Source organism: Centrocercus urophasianus, unplaced genomic scaffold (assembly GCF_019232065.1).
Source record: "Centrocercus urophasianus isolate 14NV4802_14NV808 unplaced genomic scaffold, USGS_Curo_1.0 seq_46, whole genome shotgun sequence".
Taxonomy (NCBI): domain Eukaryota; kingdom Metazoa; phylum Chordata; class Aves; order Galliformes; family Phasianidae; genus Centrocercus; species Centrocercus urophasianus.
Genome location: NW_024885044.1, coordinates 2,094,536 through 2,112,248, shown reverse-complemented (window position 1 = coordinate 2,112,248; position 17,713 = coordinate 2,094,536).

The window sequence follows — 17,713 nt, the reverse complement described above, 5'->3', positions numbered from 1 at the left end:
CACCAGTCTGCACAAACCTGTACAGCAGCAGGCAGGTGTCAAATCCCATCCCTTCATTCCCATGGGGAGGGACCTTCCTGTCCCACAGATTTGCAGCGAGGGCCTTGAGAAAGGTCAGACTGTTCTGTCCTCATGTGGCAATGGAGACACATCTGGGGCCCCAGCCCTGGACAGTTTTATATGAGCCAAGACGAACGTGGGGTAACATTTGCACTGGCACCTCTGCTAAGAATTTGAAGGTAAATCAAAAACTGGAACGGGTCTAGATAATAAGCAGTGCAACTTAGAATGCATAAAAATATAGGACTTTCTGAAATATATTAAAAAGTGGGGTTTTTTGGGGGGTGCATTTTGCCAACAGCTCCACTTCCGTGCTACTGCCTGCAGTTTCCCCAAACGGGCATTTCAACACAGCTTTGCAAGGATGAGTGTTTTAATTGGTAATTCGTGATGAAAATGTTACACTGAGTGCCCCACAAGATAGTTACTTAGAAAACCCAGTTATTTTTATAATGGACATAAATAATCTGGCCGACAGTACTCTGGAAAGTTCTCCCAGCTTGGTTAGCTGGCTCTCCAAGATTTGCCACCACAGGATACAGAGACTGAAGAGGAAAACAATGAAACTATATATGTCTTAGAATAAAAGGAGGAGCACTTTTTCTAAAAGGCAAAACTCTAGAAATTCAGAGAGATGAAAAGAGGAAAAATTAATGACACAAACATATCACACGAAACCAGGGCTCCCTGCATTGCTCCGTATGAAACCTGGCATGTTGGAGACCCTTTGTCAGTGGAGATCCCTTTACCCTTGAGGGTTGCTGTAGAGTTTCAAGGTGGAAATATGCAGCTACTAAAGCTACTCACTGGCTTACAGCAAGTCTGCAAATTCCTGCCAGGAGAGGTGGAGGGGCGGTGAGCCTGCTTGGCTTCAGCTGCAGAGGCCACATTTCAAGTAATCTCAGAGATGAAGGCAAGCAGCATCACATTTCCTTAAGGATAGGCAATACTTGGGTGATGGATTCAAAACGATCTGTGCAGGAACAAGGATGGCAAGGCAGGGCTGAGCACAGCCTGCCCTCGGTCACCCAAATAACACTGTGCAGAGCTCAGGGAGCAGGAGGGCTTCTGCTTTGTAGTTTCCAGCCGCTGAGCTCATTTCTAGCTCTTACAGACTTGCAGTGCCGTTCCCATTAAAAAGAAAACAAATGGATTCACTTAAATTGAAACATCAGATCCTTCCCTTGACATTGTTACTTGCGCTGCCTGTTTGACTGAATCATATCTGACTCTTGACAGTCCGTAAGGAAGTGCTTAAAGCCTGCGCCTGCATAACACCCACTGAGAGGAAGGGTCACCCCAACTCCTATCTCCTACCGCTCAATTTAGTTAAGAAGAAAAAGCCTGTGCTCATATTCCAACACATGTTTCTGCTTTCAGATCTCTGGGAACTGTCTGTGTCATTTTCTAATCTGGTCTCACAGATGTGTGCACTCAGAGCCCAGCAAACCAGCACCAGCATCCCCAGCCTGCACTGCAGGCACTGCCCACCCTGCAGTGCTGGTCACCGGAGCTGTAATCACACCTGCTTGCTCAGCACCTGGACAAGACTTGAGCTGATAGCAGAAGGTTTTCCTCTACATAGTTTCCATACTGAGCTGTGCGAATGTGTGTGAAATTGCTTAGTTCTACCCTTAGAGAAAATACGACAGAAAAGAAGGAACTGCCACCTGTTGATGCTGCAGATCAACAGGGCCTCATTTTTTCCTAGCAATTTTCTGCCTTTATTTGCCTGACGTCTGGAACCTGTCCCTGGGTCAGGACAGTCATTGGGCTGCATGTGCTGTTCTCACTTCTCAAAGATTTGTAATCAAATGATCCAGATTAATTCATATAGAATCTTGACCCTCACATGGGCCATAGCATCCCTGAGCCGGGCTGCGGTCACGCAGCTCCACTGTCACCACCTCCAGTAACTGGGGCTGCCCACGGCCCATGTGCAGCTCCTACCACTCCTGTCCTCCACCCGGAACAGCAGCTGGCCCTTTCCATGTCACTGACCTGCCACTAAGGCACAGAAACTCTCTCCAGTATTCCACAGTTCAGAGTTTCCATTAAACATAATGATAAGGAGCTCCAAAAGTTCAAGGAGCAAGTCAGCACGTGAGTGCTTGGGAATGACACCTTAAAAAATTAAAGCACTCAAAGCACCAGAGAAAATATTTTTTTCAAAGAAGATGTAATGAACCCTGACAGCTATTTGTATAATGCTTGTTACGTGGCATCGCTGAGATTTCTCTACTGGTGACGGTGAAATGAAAGTGTTTTGACAGCTTTCAGTAGAGGGATGATATTTAATATAGAACAGTTTGCAAAACAGAATCGAGACCTGGGAATACCTTTTTGGTTAGTCATGGTGACCTCCAGCCCCAGGAAGGAAAAAAAAAAAACAACAAGAAAATCCATCCTAAACTCTGTATTTTCTGTTTTTAGCAACTCATCTCCCGAAAGAAAAATTACCTGGCATTTTTAAATCCCCCTTTAAGACAGAAGGGTGTCCAAGCACTACTGACTTTGTGGTTTGCATGAACTGAGGTCCTGAACCTCATTAAGCTCAGCATGGGTCTGATCAGGTTGGCTTTTGAGAAGGAAACAATCAGCAAAAGACCCAAAGCCCTGAACTGAGGCAAACTTCAGACCTGAAGGTTGCAGCCCTCCTGGTGGCACCCCGGGCAGCAGCACACAGCACAGCAGTGTTACCCCATCCCTGACACCGCAGCTCTCCTCTCCTGGAGAGCTTCACCCCTAATTCCCAGTGGAACCAGAACCTAATGGCAGCTGCAAGGAGAGAAAGCAAAGCTACCTAAAGACCGTAAAGAAAAAAACATAGGGAAATAGTGCTACTCTTTTCTGATCAAAAACCCATTCAGATAAGCGTCTCCACTTGCAAAATTAATGCAGCAACATGCATGCTGCTTGCTGACATGTCTGTGATTGCGCCCTCACGCTTTGCTGCAGCTCCTCTGCTGTCTGAGTGCTGTTGTCCTCCAGGAAGTCTGTCTCCATACAGCTAAAAATGCCCAAGTTTCAGACAAACAGCTCCTATTCATCATCAAGTGGGAACTGTTTGTCCACATTTTCTCACACGGGGCTGTTTGTGTTTATGTGTTTTGAGGAATCTCACAGCGGTGGTTTCAAAACTGCTCTCCTTTGGATTCTTTCCCTCTAAAACATCTACTCCATCAAATCATTCGGTAACACAGTCAATATTTTTCATCCAAAAAACTCAATTAAACCTTTACAATTATTTTAATTTTAATTTGAACATATATTTTTTTTAGTGAAGAAAAATCATGGAAGTCAGCTTTTAGAAGAAGTCATCAATAGCTGTAAACAGATTCTGCCAGCCAGGCGAAATAACATCAGAAACACAAAGTAAGGACAACAACAACCAGCACAACCTCAGCAGAGACCAGGAGTGGGCAGTTTCTAAAAGGTCAATAACTGCAGGCTTCTGCATGACAGTTAAGCTGTGCCTTACAGAACCTGAGAGGAAGAAACACCAGTCTGGGGCCAACAACATCTAGAAAAAATATAAGTTTGTCATTGGGAGCTACTCACTTCAACTTCAAAGCACCCTCAGCCTCTTTAAAGGATTTACATTTGAGCTGAAGGGAATGTAGGTAATGGGCAGCTCTGAGAGATGTAGCCTCCAGCACAGTTTTCACATATCACACAGGTAAAGAAACAATTCCTATTGAATTTCACATGATGATTTATTATTTCTGCAATATTCAAGCTTCTCGTTACCTCTTTGACACCCAGTACAAACTTAGTGAAACTATCTACAAAACGATGTAATTGACAAGCAGCCCCCAGTCCTGCCTGGGAATCAGGCAGACTTGGTAGCCTTTTCCAAACCAAAACACAAACAAAGAAATTCCCAGTTTCCCATGAAATTGCATCAATATCTTTTGTGCCATTTTCCACACAAAGACACAGAATATGTAGGAACTGGAGTGAACAGACAGAGATCTTTGGAGAGCAGCACTGGGAAGGAAGGGAGGAAGGAAACAGAACTTCAGACATCTCCCTAAATGGGAAGGCTGAATTAGAGGTCCAACTTCCACCAGCTGAACCATACTTTTCAAATAGCTGAACTACTCTGCTCTTGGTGAAGGCATTAGTGGGGATGTCAGACCAAAACCTGGAGCCAAATCTATCAGATGATGGAGAAGTTCTGTACCAGCATGTGGCTCCCCAAACCTCGCACCCAGACTGCTTCTCTCAGCCAGAATTCAACTCCCCATAAGTACTGCAAAACCAAGTGGCACCACTCACAAAAGCAAGAATTTGCTTCTAAGCATGTCATCACTGTGAAGTTTTTCTTGTGGACAGAGAATGCTGTCCAAAGCCAAACAGGGAAGGAGGGCCCCGGCTCCATTTAGGACACTGGCCAGATGCTGACCTGTTTCAAATTCGAGGTCTTCTCTATTTGAAAGACACGTCTCCAGATTTACAACTCTGAGTATAAAATTAGAATCAGTGTGATTTATGGTTAATCATTTCTCCTCTGGGAGCTCTTGTGGAATAATGTCATTTTTCTGCCTCGCAGAATTTAGGTATCAGATAAAAGGTACTAGAAAAATACATTTTAGAAGATTTACTGTTGTGATACATAATTTTCTGCCAACTCTTCTTTCTCAGCTGTCAGAAGTTTCCTTTCAATCTACGCAAAAGATCACCCCACAAGAAGATCTCTCCTTGAAAGATCTCCTTGAAAATATTCACTCTAGTTCAAATTTGATGTTGGTTGTAACCAGCCACCAAGATTTTCCTACTGGTTCAAAAGGGGTTCTCTTAGCACCACGGCTGCTCTGCAGTAGTGCCCACATGCCTGCTCCTGTCCCATGGTAACAGCAGGAAATGTGGGGATGCCCTGCCCTTGTCCATCTCTCCTTGCTTTGGCTATCTTCAATAGCTCACGTGCCCAAGCACCAAAGTTTAGACTGCTTTGCAATTGCAAGGAATGCTCATTAGGCAAAGCAAGGTGAAAATACAAAGTTCTCATCTCCCCGCCTTCTCTCCTCACTGCTGACTCCTCGGCACAGTCTTCCCATCATGGCCAACTTCTGACCTTTCGGAGCCATGGGGGATGCAGAACTGTACTTTCCAGGGAATTCTGACTGTCACAAATTGGCCCTGCCTGAACCCGACATGCAGCAGAAATTCTCAGCCCCCAGTTCCTTCTGAAGGAATACCAAAAGGCAGCTTTTCCCCAGATACCGTTTTCACCATCCCCGCAAATGGCTGTGTGAGGCACTTTGAAAAAAGTGAGCTTTATGTTATTTAACTGCTTAAATGTTGTTTGAATACTGTGGTTTAATACCAGACTAAAAATAAATGTGCTCTTTGTGATGCTCTCTGTGTGTGACAAAGAGCGGCTTGAGTCTTTCTTGAGCCTTTTGTCTCTTGCTGCTAGTAGATAGCACTTAGCAAAACACATTCCCAGTGGCCCCATAGACTAAAATATCCTTTTGAAACTGAGGATTCCCTCCTCCTTTTCACCCTGGGGCAAATCTAAGTGATAATGCGAAATACCTGCACAGAAACTGGCATCTTTGCTCTCACTAAACTGCGTATTGCACCCGGGGGCAAAACAGAGGTGTGTGTAATGCAGAGCACTTTGGCACAGATTCGAGGTTTCATGTGATGAGAGCTATTGATTCACGCAAAGGGGAAATTAACTCTCTGAACTCCAGGCTGACATCTCCTCCAGCCTGCTGACACTAATCCCCTCGGCTTTGGGAACAGGGGCAAAAAAATCCATGTGGGTCTAAAATTAAGAAAGGATATTAATGAAGGTCAAGGGCAGAACCTACGCTAAACCAGCACCTTGGGTTCCGTTACTGCCACACTTAATTATCTTTGGGGGCTATATAAGAGTACTGCAATACAAGATGGATTTCTCCTGGCTCTTAACCTCCTTTTATATGAACCACCAAAATGTGCCCAACTAGCTATAGTGAGAATGGAGCCAGGGGTCAGTTCAGAGATGGGCCAAGACAGGGCTGATCACAGCAGTTCCAAAATGTCAGCCTTCTCAGCAAACAAGCTCACCTTTTGCATGGCTGTTCCTGGCACTGAATTTTTGGCAATGCCCATCCAAATTTATAGCAGCTGTGGTAAAACGGGGGCACAGGAAGAGCAGGCACCGATGTACAGGGTGCTCAGAGACTCATTTGCACAGTGCCACAACCTGCAGTGGGCTCTCCTGCTTGCAGTGATATCTGCACCTCACACCACTTTATTTATCCTTCAGGATGTTCTTCAATATTTCTACAACATGTACCCACACTGTCCTTTCTGGAGAGGTGGCCCCCATCGCTCAGCCCTTACCAGGAATGATGAGTGCAGCTCAGGGCACCCTTTTGGCACAGGAACATCCCTTCTAGGGGATGCTGATTTGCTAGGATTCCCAACAGCTTCCAGCAGTCATCTGAATACAGACTGAATGAGAAAAAATGAAATGTCTGTGCAAGATAAGATCTCAAGCCACAGCTCACTGTGGTCTGTTGGAGTCTGCTGACTTCAGTGGGCCTCGAATCATTCTGTTGTGAAAGGAGCTACAACGCTGGGCATCCCAGGAAAGTACTGAACCCAACTGGAGGAGAAGGGGATTTCAGAAGCAGATGGCTTCCTTGACAGATTTCTCCTTTTTCCTCAGTGCCCTTAAACAAGGAAACATACAAATTGCACAACACCATCAAAACAGGGAGGAGGCAGGTTCATGCCACAGAGCAGAGAAGGAACAGAGTTGCCAAGCTGGGTGATGGAAGCCCAGTTGGGTGGACAGAGCAAAAAGGCAGAACTTGAAGCCAAAATGAGCTGAACTCCATTCCCTCTCCAGCTTGCTTTCACACTCTCTTTTCCTCTTACTCCTGACTCTAGAGAGTAATTTGTAGCAGAATTTCTCTTTCCTTTGATTTCACCAAAGGACTTGGGAGAGATAGGTGCCAGTCCTGGGCATCTGTGTGGAACTGGGGTGAATACTGCCACAGTGATATGGCATTTGCTGGGAACAAAATGCAAAGACATTTCCCTTTCTTTCACAAAATAAGACTGCTTTAAATGCTGCTTAGACTCTGGAGCCCTCATAACCCAAGACAACTGGGCTTTGCTTTCATTTCTTTAAGCAAGAAGTGCTAATTACGACAATATGCAGTATTGTGTCTCTGCGACTTTCATATCCAACTTTAGGGTTTCTAATGCAGCTTCAGATTCATTCCCCTCACCCACCCAAGGGGCAAAGATAATTTACAAATCTTGTAGGGCTGTTTACATTTTGAATGTTCATGGGGAGACTGCTTTGGAATGAAAATACATTTTAATAGGAATGTTATTGTTGAGTTCTGTTCTGTTAAACAGGACTTCAATACACTCAGAGTTTGTGTCGTTATTTATGGATTTGATTGGCAATTTAGGAAACTGCCATTGGTTATTTGAAGAGTGTGTTTATTTAGTGTTACAATTTTGGGTCAGTTCCCCTCAAAGGAAACTTCAAACATATACAATGGCAAACTTGACAAATCATGTCAACACCTGGAATTGGACACTGCTTTCCATTAACTCTTAGGTAAACTAAATCTATCTGCCAGAGACACTTTTGGTTAAGTGGTTATCATCAGTTGTGCTCTGCCAAGTAATTCTGATTGCCATCCTTTCTGTCACTTTCATTTAAAAAAAACCTTAAATTAGAAAACAGATAAAAGGAATGCACTAATTTGGAGGACAGGAGAGGCAAAATAATGCTGGAAGAGGTGTGTAAGCATCGAAGTACAACACGGTGAGAGCAGGGAGAGCAACTCTCAGATTCAGGTTCACAGTGATTAAAGGACAGTTTCACATGTAAGCAAGCACCCAGTTTGCTGTAATCAGACAGAATCTGGTTACATGCTGCTTACATATTTCCGCAGTTCTTGCTGGCTGACTACTTAGCTTTCAAAATCTGGCCTTAACTGATCTGCTGGCCTCACCCTGCTGTTGCGTCACCACTGACTCCTCTGCTTGTGCTGAGGAGAATGAAGCTGCATTTTTTAGTCAGCGTGTTTTGTGCTGGAAAATGCTCCCAAATACCTCCCTGGAAGCAGAGATAGGAAAACACCTAATTCCTGAGCTGTTAGAGAGGGTTTCATACCCATGGTATGAAAAGACGCTGAGGCCCCAGCAGACATTAGCAGACCCCAGGCATGGCACCTGGAGTAGCAACTGGGGCCAGGAGAGCTTTCATGCTGAGGGGGGAGCAAGCTGTGGTTGTGCACACTCCTAACTCAGCCAGCGACGTTCAGCAGCCGTTCAGCTGACCAGGGCAGGTGTAGTTTAGCAACGGCTCCTGCAACACATGGACCACGTCTGTGTGAGAGTGCTGGCACCAACTGAGTGCCCCCAGCTATCCCAGCAGCAGCAGAAGGCTGGTGAGCTCCTATGAACTGATAGCAAGCAGCTCAGTTCACTGAGGCAGAGCGAGCTGCTCCATTAATACAAATGGGCTCTGAACCAAACCTTAAGTGATTTGACAGAGCAGCACCGATCTTCAAAGCGGACATGCTTGTTGAACTCACAAGCTACAAACAAAGCATTACTTTCGACAATTTATTTGACAATCACAATTCCTCTTCCCCCACACTTAACCTTGGGAGCACTTCTGAGAGCTTTGGACCTTTTGTTGGAGACCTTTCGAGTCTGAGTGTCCTCCTTCTGGATCACACCAACTCAAAGTCAATCACAGTTTATCTGGGAATCTCGGCTGGAGGTTTCCCAAGAGCCTCTCTGAGATCTCTGTGGTTTCCGAGCTCCATCTGACTCAGACAATCTTTTAAACTGCTTTTTACAGCACTGAGGTACTTTCCACATCTGGCCCTGAAGTTGGAAGCATGTGAGGCTCAGACTCAGTACAACATAAACTGAACTTTTGTGAACCCCATAAACAAAGAGCAAAATAAAACATCAAATTTGCAGGTTGACCTAGTTCTTTTATTTATTTATTCATTCATTCACTCATTCGCTACCCTTGCATCAAAATAACAAAACTGATCTCAAGTTCAGTAACTTTATGCCACTGCTTTGGTTCTGAACCTTCAATCTAATTATTAACATCCAGAATACACCATTTCCAAAGCTATAAATATTGCTTATTTAAGCCATCCTCCTGCTTCAAAAAGATGTTTTTTCTTTTTGGCAGAATTACCATAAACGATTAGAATGATAATGCAGACAAATGTGCTGCTGGAACTCAATGGAAAATAATAGAGTTTTATGCTCTCATAGTGGTCTTTAGAGAGCAATCTGCCATACTCACAAAAAGTACACACGTTCTCCAGCAAGCTGCATATACAGCACTTCAGCTCAAGCATAAGTATATATGAACTACTGTCCATACATAAATGTTTCAAGCCTTAGGGATCCATTGGAAATCTATCCTTGATATTTAAAGCCGCAGCAAATTAGTCCTGAAATATTGGTAGGATCAGCTTTAATACATCCAAAACATTTCTCATAGGGAGGTTATAGGAGGCAGGTACATTCTACAAGCAAATTAACCTTAGTGAGTGCATATAAGGCATGTTTTAGTACAAAAACTCAGTGACACCAGAGTCTGCTGCCACTAAATTCCGTTTAGATTCAAAATGACATCTCCGAAAGAACGATCACAACTGACTAAAACAAACAGAGGACAGTTAAGTAAATAATTCTATTTCTAGGAGGGAATTTATAGTCCTGAGGTCATTTAAGAGCAGAGAGGAGGTCAGGAAGAAAGATCACATTATAAAACGAAAGCTATTCTGACCTCAAGAATAGCAAGGAGACATTTTGGCCACCTCCTAGGGAGCTCTGATTATGGCCACTCAGCAGCCTCTCTAGGTGGTGGTTCCAACATCTTGTTTCTATTCATTAGTTCAGCAGTGTATTCATTCCACAACACTTTATGGACTCCCCCCTCCCCTGCAGCACCCCCGGTTCGAGGATATTTCGGCCACTAAGCAAAAATAATCTGTAAATGCACATCATCACCCCTAAACTCTCCATTTGTTTTCTTGTTTTTTGTTTTATCTCTGACCCCAGTGCCATTCCATATTTACACAAAGCGCCCACTCAAAGTGCCATAAAAGCACCATGCCTTGGAGGAGCAAAGCAGTGCTGGCATAGATTTCTGAGCCCAGTGCTGCTGCATGAACAGCAGTGACTGCACAGTGCCCACAGCAGGCACTGCAGTGCTGAGCAGTGCACTCCTTCCAAAGGGGGATTTCTGCATCTGTTCACAGGACACTGCCACATATGAGAATGGCACTGAATGTATTAGAACACATTTCTATTCCTTCCTGTGGTACTAAGGACATCCTGACACTGACCTGCTGCTCCTGTCTCAGTTCCATAAAGTCCCATAACGTGACCCTGATTTTTAGGTGGTCCTGTGTGGATCCAGGAGTTGGGCTCAATGATCCACAGGGGAGTTTTCCAACTGGAAGAACTCTATGATTCTAAGTAAGCCTCACCGCCGGGATGGCTGTTACACCTCTTCATTTCCAGCACAGAAGTGTTCAGGGGCATCTCTTGCTCAGTAGTTCCTGCACCAATGTTTGCTGTTCAGTTCATCTTCCCTCCTCCTTTCACATTCCCCAGTCATACAGGAAGAACAAACCCATCTCCCTTCTTGCAGTGCTATAAGAAACACCGAGCTCTTCAGTTCCTTCTGGTGGAGGAAGAGCTTTCGCATCCTATGAGTATCCCTGATCCACTCTAAACTTATCTCCCCCACATCACAGAGCAAAAGGTACAAGAGGTGCAAGCTGCCCACCCACCACTCCCCACAGCTCACAGCCAGTACCCAGCCAGGCTCTGCCTCCATCTGCAGCCTCAGCTGGGCAGCAGCCCCTGCACACAGCTCCCAGCCCTGAGCTGCAGCTGTAGAGATGGTAAACACAGCCTTTCAGCATCTTCCCTGCACAGATTTATCTCCCATTCCACAGAGATGTGGGGATTTGGATTGTGTCTCCTTATCCCAGTCTAAGAGACGTGATGGCAAACACACACAGGTAAATTTCTTCTCTGATAAAAACATGATTTATGCTATGAACTTGAGGTGTTATCCGTACTGCTTTGGGTGAAAAGAAACAAGGATTGTACAAAGTCCACATGCCTGAGACATCACTATTTTAAAATACTACTGACTGAAACCAGAGCATTTCTCTGAAGCCAGCAGGAAGAAAAAAAAATCAGCCTCCGTGGGTCCACTGTGACCATATTTCCACGAGGTTAAGAGAAATCTCTGTCTGCAGTACCACCTGCCTGTCACCATAAATAATTTCTGTTCTGATCTGTGATATTTGCTGCCACGGGAATGAGCCCATTTGCTCCTTAATGTATGTAAGATGTGCAGCATGACACAGAATTTGCAACAAACGGGCAGGGTCCGATAGCTCATACATCTGTCCTCAATATTTCCCTCCCCGGGGATGTCAGTTTTTGCAGTGTGAGGTTACCAGCAGTGCTGATCCCTGACCAGAGCATACCTTGAGGTCTAGGCACGGCAGGCACGCGGTGCTTCTCTCCAGCAGTGAGGCTGCATTTGGTGTTGAGAAAAATGCAATGCTCTCCTGATTTTAAAACTGATGTTCCAATAACATGCACGCTCATATGGCTATGTAGATCCCTCAGATCAACACTGCTTGACTTGGTAACTGAAATGTGCTGGAATATTTTCACAAATGTCTCTAGTCATAAGACCATGCAGTGGTGCAAGAGAGGAGCAGGCTGCACATCTGTGCTGCATCTCGCTGCATGCACCCAAGAGAAGCATCAGCTTGGGGTGGGTTTTAGGACATATTGCCACACAGGTGTACAGAAGAAATGAGAAATGCCACAGCTGCTCTGCATTTGGAAATCTGGCTGCTGCCTCACAGTGCCTAAAGAGACCCCAGCCCGAAAAACCCCTGAGACTTGCCAAGGTGATAGGGTGCAGAGGTCCATCTGCTTCCATTTCAGCAGTGTTATCATGAGGACATCAGAGAAGGGAGTTTGGAAAGCCTAAGCAGAAATATCCCAAGGATTGCGTCCTGTTGTGTAACCTGGCAAAACATTTCAAATGCAAATACTCTTAAAATCCTGGACTTCTTTTGAGGTTTGGGAACCTTTGCTTTTTTTCCACCAAAGACCAGCAGCACATTGAAACAGGTGAAGCAGCCCCAGCTGTTCCAAGCCACCATCTTACTGCTACCCTGATCCTCACCACCCGCAAACTTTCCTACCATTCTCTGGAAAACTGAGACCTAGGAACACAATTTTCACAGCAGCAGCCCGTGCAATAGCAGGACTTCTATAATTTTATCAAATCAATAAACTTTTTGCCACATGTGGCACTTTTCTGTTCGTCAGCCCTTTTGCCAGCCAGAGCCCACAGTGAGCGTGCCTCCTGCAGGCAGCATGAGCCAGCCCATCCCATACACCGCCGCACGCTCACGCTCTCCTCTTCCTTTCCTTCCCCTCCTCCAGACATTTTTTGACATGATTAGTTGACTGAATCGGATTCTTTAATTGAAAGAAATATAACTGAACTTTCTTCTGCTGGGAATGTGCCAGAGGCCACATCATGAGCAATGTCAAAGAATATTGGAAATAATATAGACCCCTGACATTTGTGTTTAGCAATTCAGCGTGCCCCAGGTGGTTTGTTTGGGATTGGAATTTGTCACTGCTGTGAGGAGATAGTCTTTGGTGGTTGGGGCTTAAGGATTGCTGCAAAGAGATAGAATGAGATATGTTTAAACAAGTCACTGGAATGCTATGCTTTAATCTCCTCCAATGTTTTGCACAGCCATGTCCAGAAGGATTTCTTTATAAGAGACATCCAAGCAAGGTTTTAATCTCTCTGAGATGGCAGCAACTGAAAGAGCTGCCCATTTTTCAGAGCACCGTGCAGCTCAGGTGGGCAATACTGAAATGCAACCTCCTGACTTAGCAGACACCCTGTGCACACCATTCCTTTGCCTTTCCTTCCCATCTGCTAAACACCAACAATCAGCAGTTACTCACTGAACCTTCTCCCACAGCCATACAAAATCCAGATTATTTGTGGGATCCCACCAGCAGGCCTCACATTACACTTTTCAGATAAGATTTGCATCTTCCAGTGTGTTTGCCTTCTCAAAGAATCACTGGGCTGGAATGACTCTGCAGAGGTCACCTAATCCACCCCATGCCCTGAGGATGATCGTGCACAGCACAGCCCTCGTGTACCATCATCCCAGCTCACAGTGCTTACTTCAGGCTGAGCTGACCCAAATTTTGACCAACCTTGGTTCATTTGCACGTACTCCTCCAATATTTTCAAATCTCAGAAATGCCCATTTCACACCTTTCAGAGTTTGCAAATTGTTTTTCATAAAACTTATTTAGCAAAATGGGACCGAAAAATGGAAACTTGCATTAGCATCACTATAGGGTCTTGGGCTTTTTTGTAATCTATTTTTGAGATGAAACAATTATCATAATTTTCCTTCTTTATTCTGAAATAAATTGATAGCTGTAAGCAGTCTTTCCAAGTAAACTTTTACATTTCCTTGCATGAGACTGCACGTTTCTAAAAGACAGAGACCCCTGAGCCCCTATCAGCCAGCAGAGACATTGCTGGTGCTGTGCAGTGCTGTGCAGTGCCAAGCAGAAGAAGCTATGCAAAGAAGTTTCAAAAGTTTACCTTAAAATGAAGAAATATGGCACTCTTACAACTTTCTTCTACATAAGATTGCATCACTTAGATGTGGCTACAGCCAATGCTGCCAAAGTTGCCTGGTGTACACCCACCTGCGCAGGAAATTTTGAAAGGTTTGCTACAGTTTGCAGTATTAACTTCTCTACCTTCATACTGATTTGTAAAACAGCAGCAAGTTTGTTGTGAAAGCAAGGCCCTGGAACTCAGTTTAGCCCTCCCTTACAACTTGGTCACCTCTCTGAGCCCCCAGCCCCGTGTCCCCAGCTGAGCTGAGCACCTGGCAATGTGCAGGGATGTCACCTCCCACGAGGATTCTGCTTTTGTCAACTTTAGGACTGTCATTTGATAAATGCTAAAGCTCAGAACATTTGGGGCTGTGCGTGGTCACAGCTGGAGCTGCTCTGTCTTACAAAGGCATACAAGCTGCTCAAAAGCCATGCTAGAAATCCCTGGAAAGGTGTATCTTGGAGAGTCCTTCACAGATGCTGTGGTGACTTTGTACTCACATTATCTGGTTTTCTATGAATCTGCCTTGTTCTCTTGTTCTTTTTGCAACCACTTGTGACTGAAGTATAAAATAGAGCTATTACTATTTTTCTTGCAGGCAACATCCCATAAAGTTTTAAAGACAGATTTAAAGAGTTACAGAATTAAACACTGCAGATTACTCATTTAGCTAACGCCCATCACTTTCTACCAAACAAACATTTATTAAAATACAAACTTGAGGATGTATTTTTCTGTCCTCGTCAGACGGAGAGGGGATGGAGGAGAACTGGGCTGCTCCAGGAAAACATCTGCAGATGAGAATTGTCTTGTACAAGAACAGAGAGTGTGGGGGGAGGACAAAGCTAATGTGGGATGGGGAGCAGACTCCCCAAAAGGGGCCATTCCTTTTTACATCCACTGCACTAATGGAGGTGGCTCTGTCTCACGGCTGGTGCGAGGAGAAATGGCAAATCCAGATGGGCACCAAAACCATGTGAGTTCACAATACCAGGTAAGGCCGTACCAAAATGAGGGATGAGGAACAACAGACTAAGAGCTTCCCCTGGGCTCACAGGCTGAGCCTTGCTCAGGCCATGCTGTGAAGGCTGAGGTGTGGATGCACCGGCACTGGGACTCTCCAGAGCTGCAGCCACTGGAGCAGAACAGGGCGCTGGAGCTGGTTCATGTCCTGCAGCACCATGCACTATTCCCAGCCTCCCGCTGTTAGCGTTAGACTCTTTTGTTGTCTTTTCTCATTTCCTCCTAATTCTAGAAATATCTGAGGATGAATGTCTCCCATCGCAAGCAATAAATGCAAATAAAAGCATACAGAGGCCTTGAGCCCTAGCTGCTTTCCACCGTGGTCTCGCCCTTCTGAAGGATGACTGCACACACCCAGACGCCAGTCCCTTTAAACCACAATGTCCCCAGGACCACAGACCTCGATCCCTGCCCTTGTCCGCTGCGATACTCCTCACACAGCCCTCACAGCTGGATGGTGTGAGCCTCGCAGCGCCGAGCGCGGCGGCCGGCCGGGTGACAAGGATAGCTGTGGACAGGGGCAGTGGCTGTGCCCAAGGGATGGCTCCATTTAAAAGATAAAAATCTACAGCTTATGCTCGAAATCACCACAGTGGCATCTGGTAACATGCAGAGCCACGCTGTCGTTGGGTTTTGCTCTGTTGGTTGTTTTTTTTATTGTTATTTGTTTGTTTTTTTCATACCTTGTTTCAAATATTAACAAACGTTGAGTCAGACATAAATATATCCCAGGTGGGGACAGCTGATAATAGCAGCATGTGCCAGCCCACAGAACAACAGCTGGGTTGGGTTTTCACCCAAATTTCAGATCGTTTTTAAGGACCGGAAAGGATTTTACACAGCTCAACTTGAAATATCCCCAACACCACAAGGAGCTGTTGAAAGGCTTGTCCCAACCCTTCTGTTTGAACAGAAAATCTGTCTTGGGGTTGGAAGCAGCAGTGACAGAGTGGCATGGGAATGGTCCCATGGCATGACCAGCCCAACCACAACGAGATAGAGGAAGTTTCCTGCAGAGTGGCCCCAGCTCTGTTCTCCGGTCCCAGAAAGGAGCTGAGCTCCCATACGGACCTGCTTCAAGCCCTGTGGCCATGTGAATCCTCCTTCACTGCGGCACACACGGAACTAGCTTTGGGTGTGCTTGCATACCTTTAGAGAAAAACATACAGGGAGTGCTCACAGTGATTCTCCTCTGGGTTTCTGCAAGCAGACAACTCCATCACAGATAAACAGTATTTACAGAAGCCTATGTGGGCAGCAAGTGGATTTGTTCAACCCTTAATGTGACCACAGAGCTGGAATCAGACTTGCAGCAAACTCGTGAGAAACAAACTCAACTGTATTTATCCCTGCCAGGCAGAGCTGAACGAGGAACACCTCCAAAAGGTGGCAAACCCCCACTGGGTTTCATCCTGAGGTGGAAGCAGCAATTGGGATGTCCCATTCAGACCACCCCAGCCTGGTTCTTCTCCTTGTTTTGCTTTAAAGCACAGGTTGGGAGCACTTTCATCCAGACTACAACGTAAACAGACCAGAACAAATTTGGGTGTAGGATAATGATTGTAAAAATAAAGAAACCCTTGTGCTATCGCTTTATGAAGAAAGGTTGAGAGAACTGGGCTTGTTTAGCTTAGAGGAGGCTCCGGGGAAACCTCATTGTGGCTTTCCAGTACTTGAAGGGAGCGTATGAACAGGAGGCTGTTTATGAGAGTGGATAGTGATAGGATGAGGAGGAATGGTTTGAAACTGAGACAGGGGAGTTTAGGTTGGATATTAGGTGGAAGTTTTTCACCCAGAGGGTGGTGAGGCACTGGAACAGGTTGCCCAAGGAGGCTGTGGATGCCCCATCCCTGGAGGCATTCAAGGCCAGGCTGGATGTGGCTCTGGGCAGCCTGGGCTGCTGGTTGGTGACCTGCACACAGCAGGGGGTTGGAACCAGACGAGCACTGTGCTCCTTTGCAACCCAGGCCGTTCTATGATTCCATGATCATTCATAGTCGATCTTTTATCTTACTTATTTAAACAGTTATATAGAAATAAATGCTGCTACAAATGCCAATAAAAGGCTGGATGCTGGAGAGCTCTGCCAAATCAAAGCACATCTGTTGGATGCTCAAATGTTTAATTGTGAACAATGGCCACACTTGGCCTTATCATAAGTAATTATGTGAAAGGCACCAGTAATGCAGCTTTAATTGTGTCCTGCCTCAGCCTCAGAGGAAATGCAGCCTTTAAAATATCCAGATAAAAGTCCTGTTTCAGCTTCATGCACACACATCGTGCCTGCAAGTTCTAAACAGACATCAGAGAAGCACCTCTCATTTGCCTTCACTCCTGCCTTGGGAACAGGAGATTGTATTTGCTACATGGCTTTCAAAATCACCTGACAAACAAGATTGCTGTATGCTATCAGAATGGGATTCAAAAGCTAGATCTTCAAAGCACGGCTTAAACAGATTTAGTCTTAAAAGAGGGCTGGTTGGAAGCTAACTGAAGCGTTTTGCTATGCATGAAGTGCTTAGTTTCTGCAATAGTGCCTGCCATTAACATGGCCTATTAGAGGCCATGGCTATTAGCTCTCCACACAGCCCTGTTAGGGTTATGCTCTCCTCAGACTGCTGGTGCTAACTTCTTAGAAAATGACATTTGTTGCTCTGAATGCTTCATGAAGCTATTGTAGCTGGAGGGGAAAGAGGAATTTTTTCCTTTGTTTGTAATGCTTCCACAATCCTAAATAAGCATTGTCTATAGCACTGTCTGCATTGCCACGTCTTGTTCCCATCCACTTGCATGGCATAAGATCCTTCAGTTCAGGGCAGTAGCTCCAGCAACCAAGAAACTCTTTAAATTCCATATAAAATGACAGCCACAAATCACAGTTCACATTCAAATTCATCTCAGCCTGCTTATGCTCCAGAG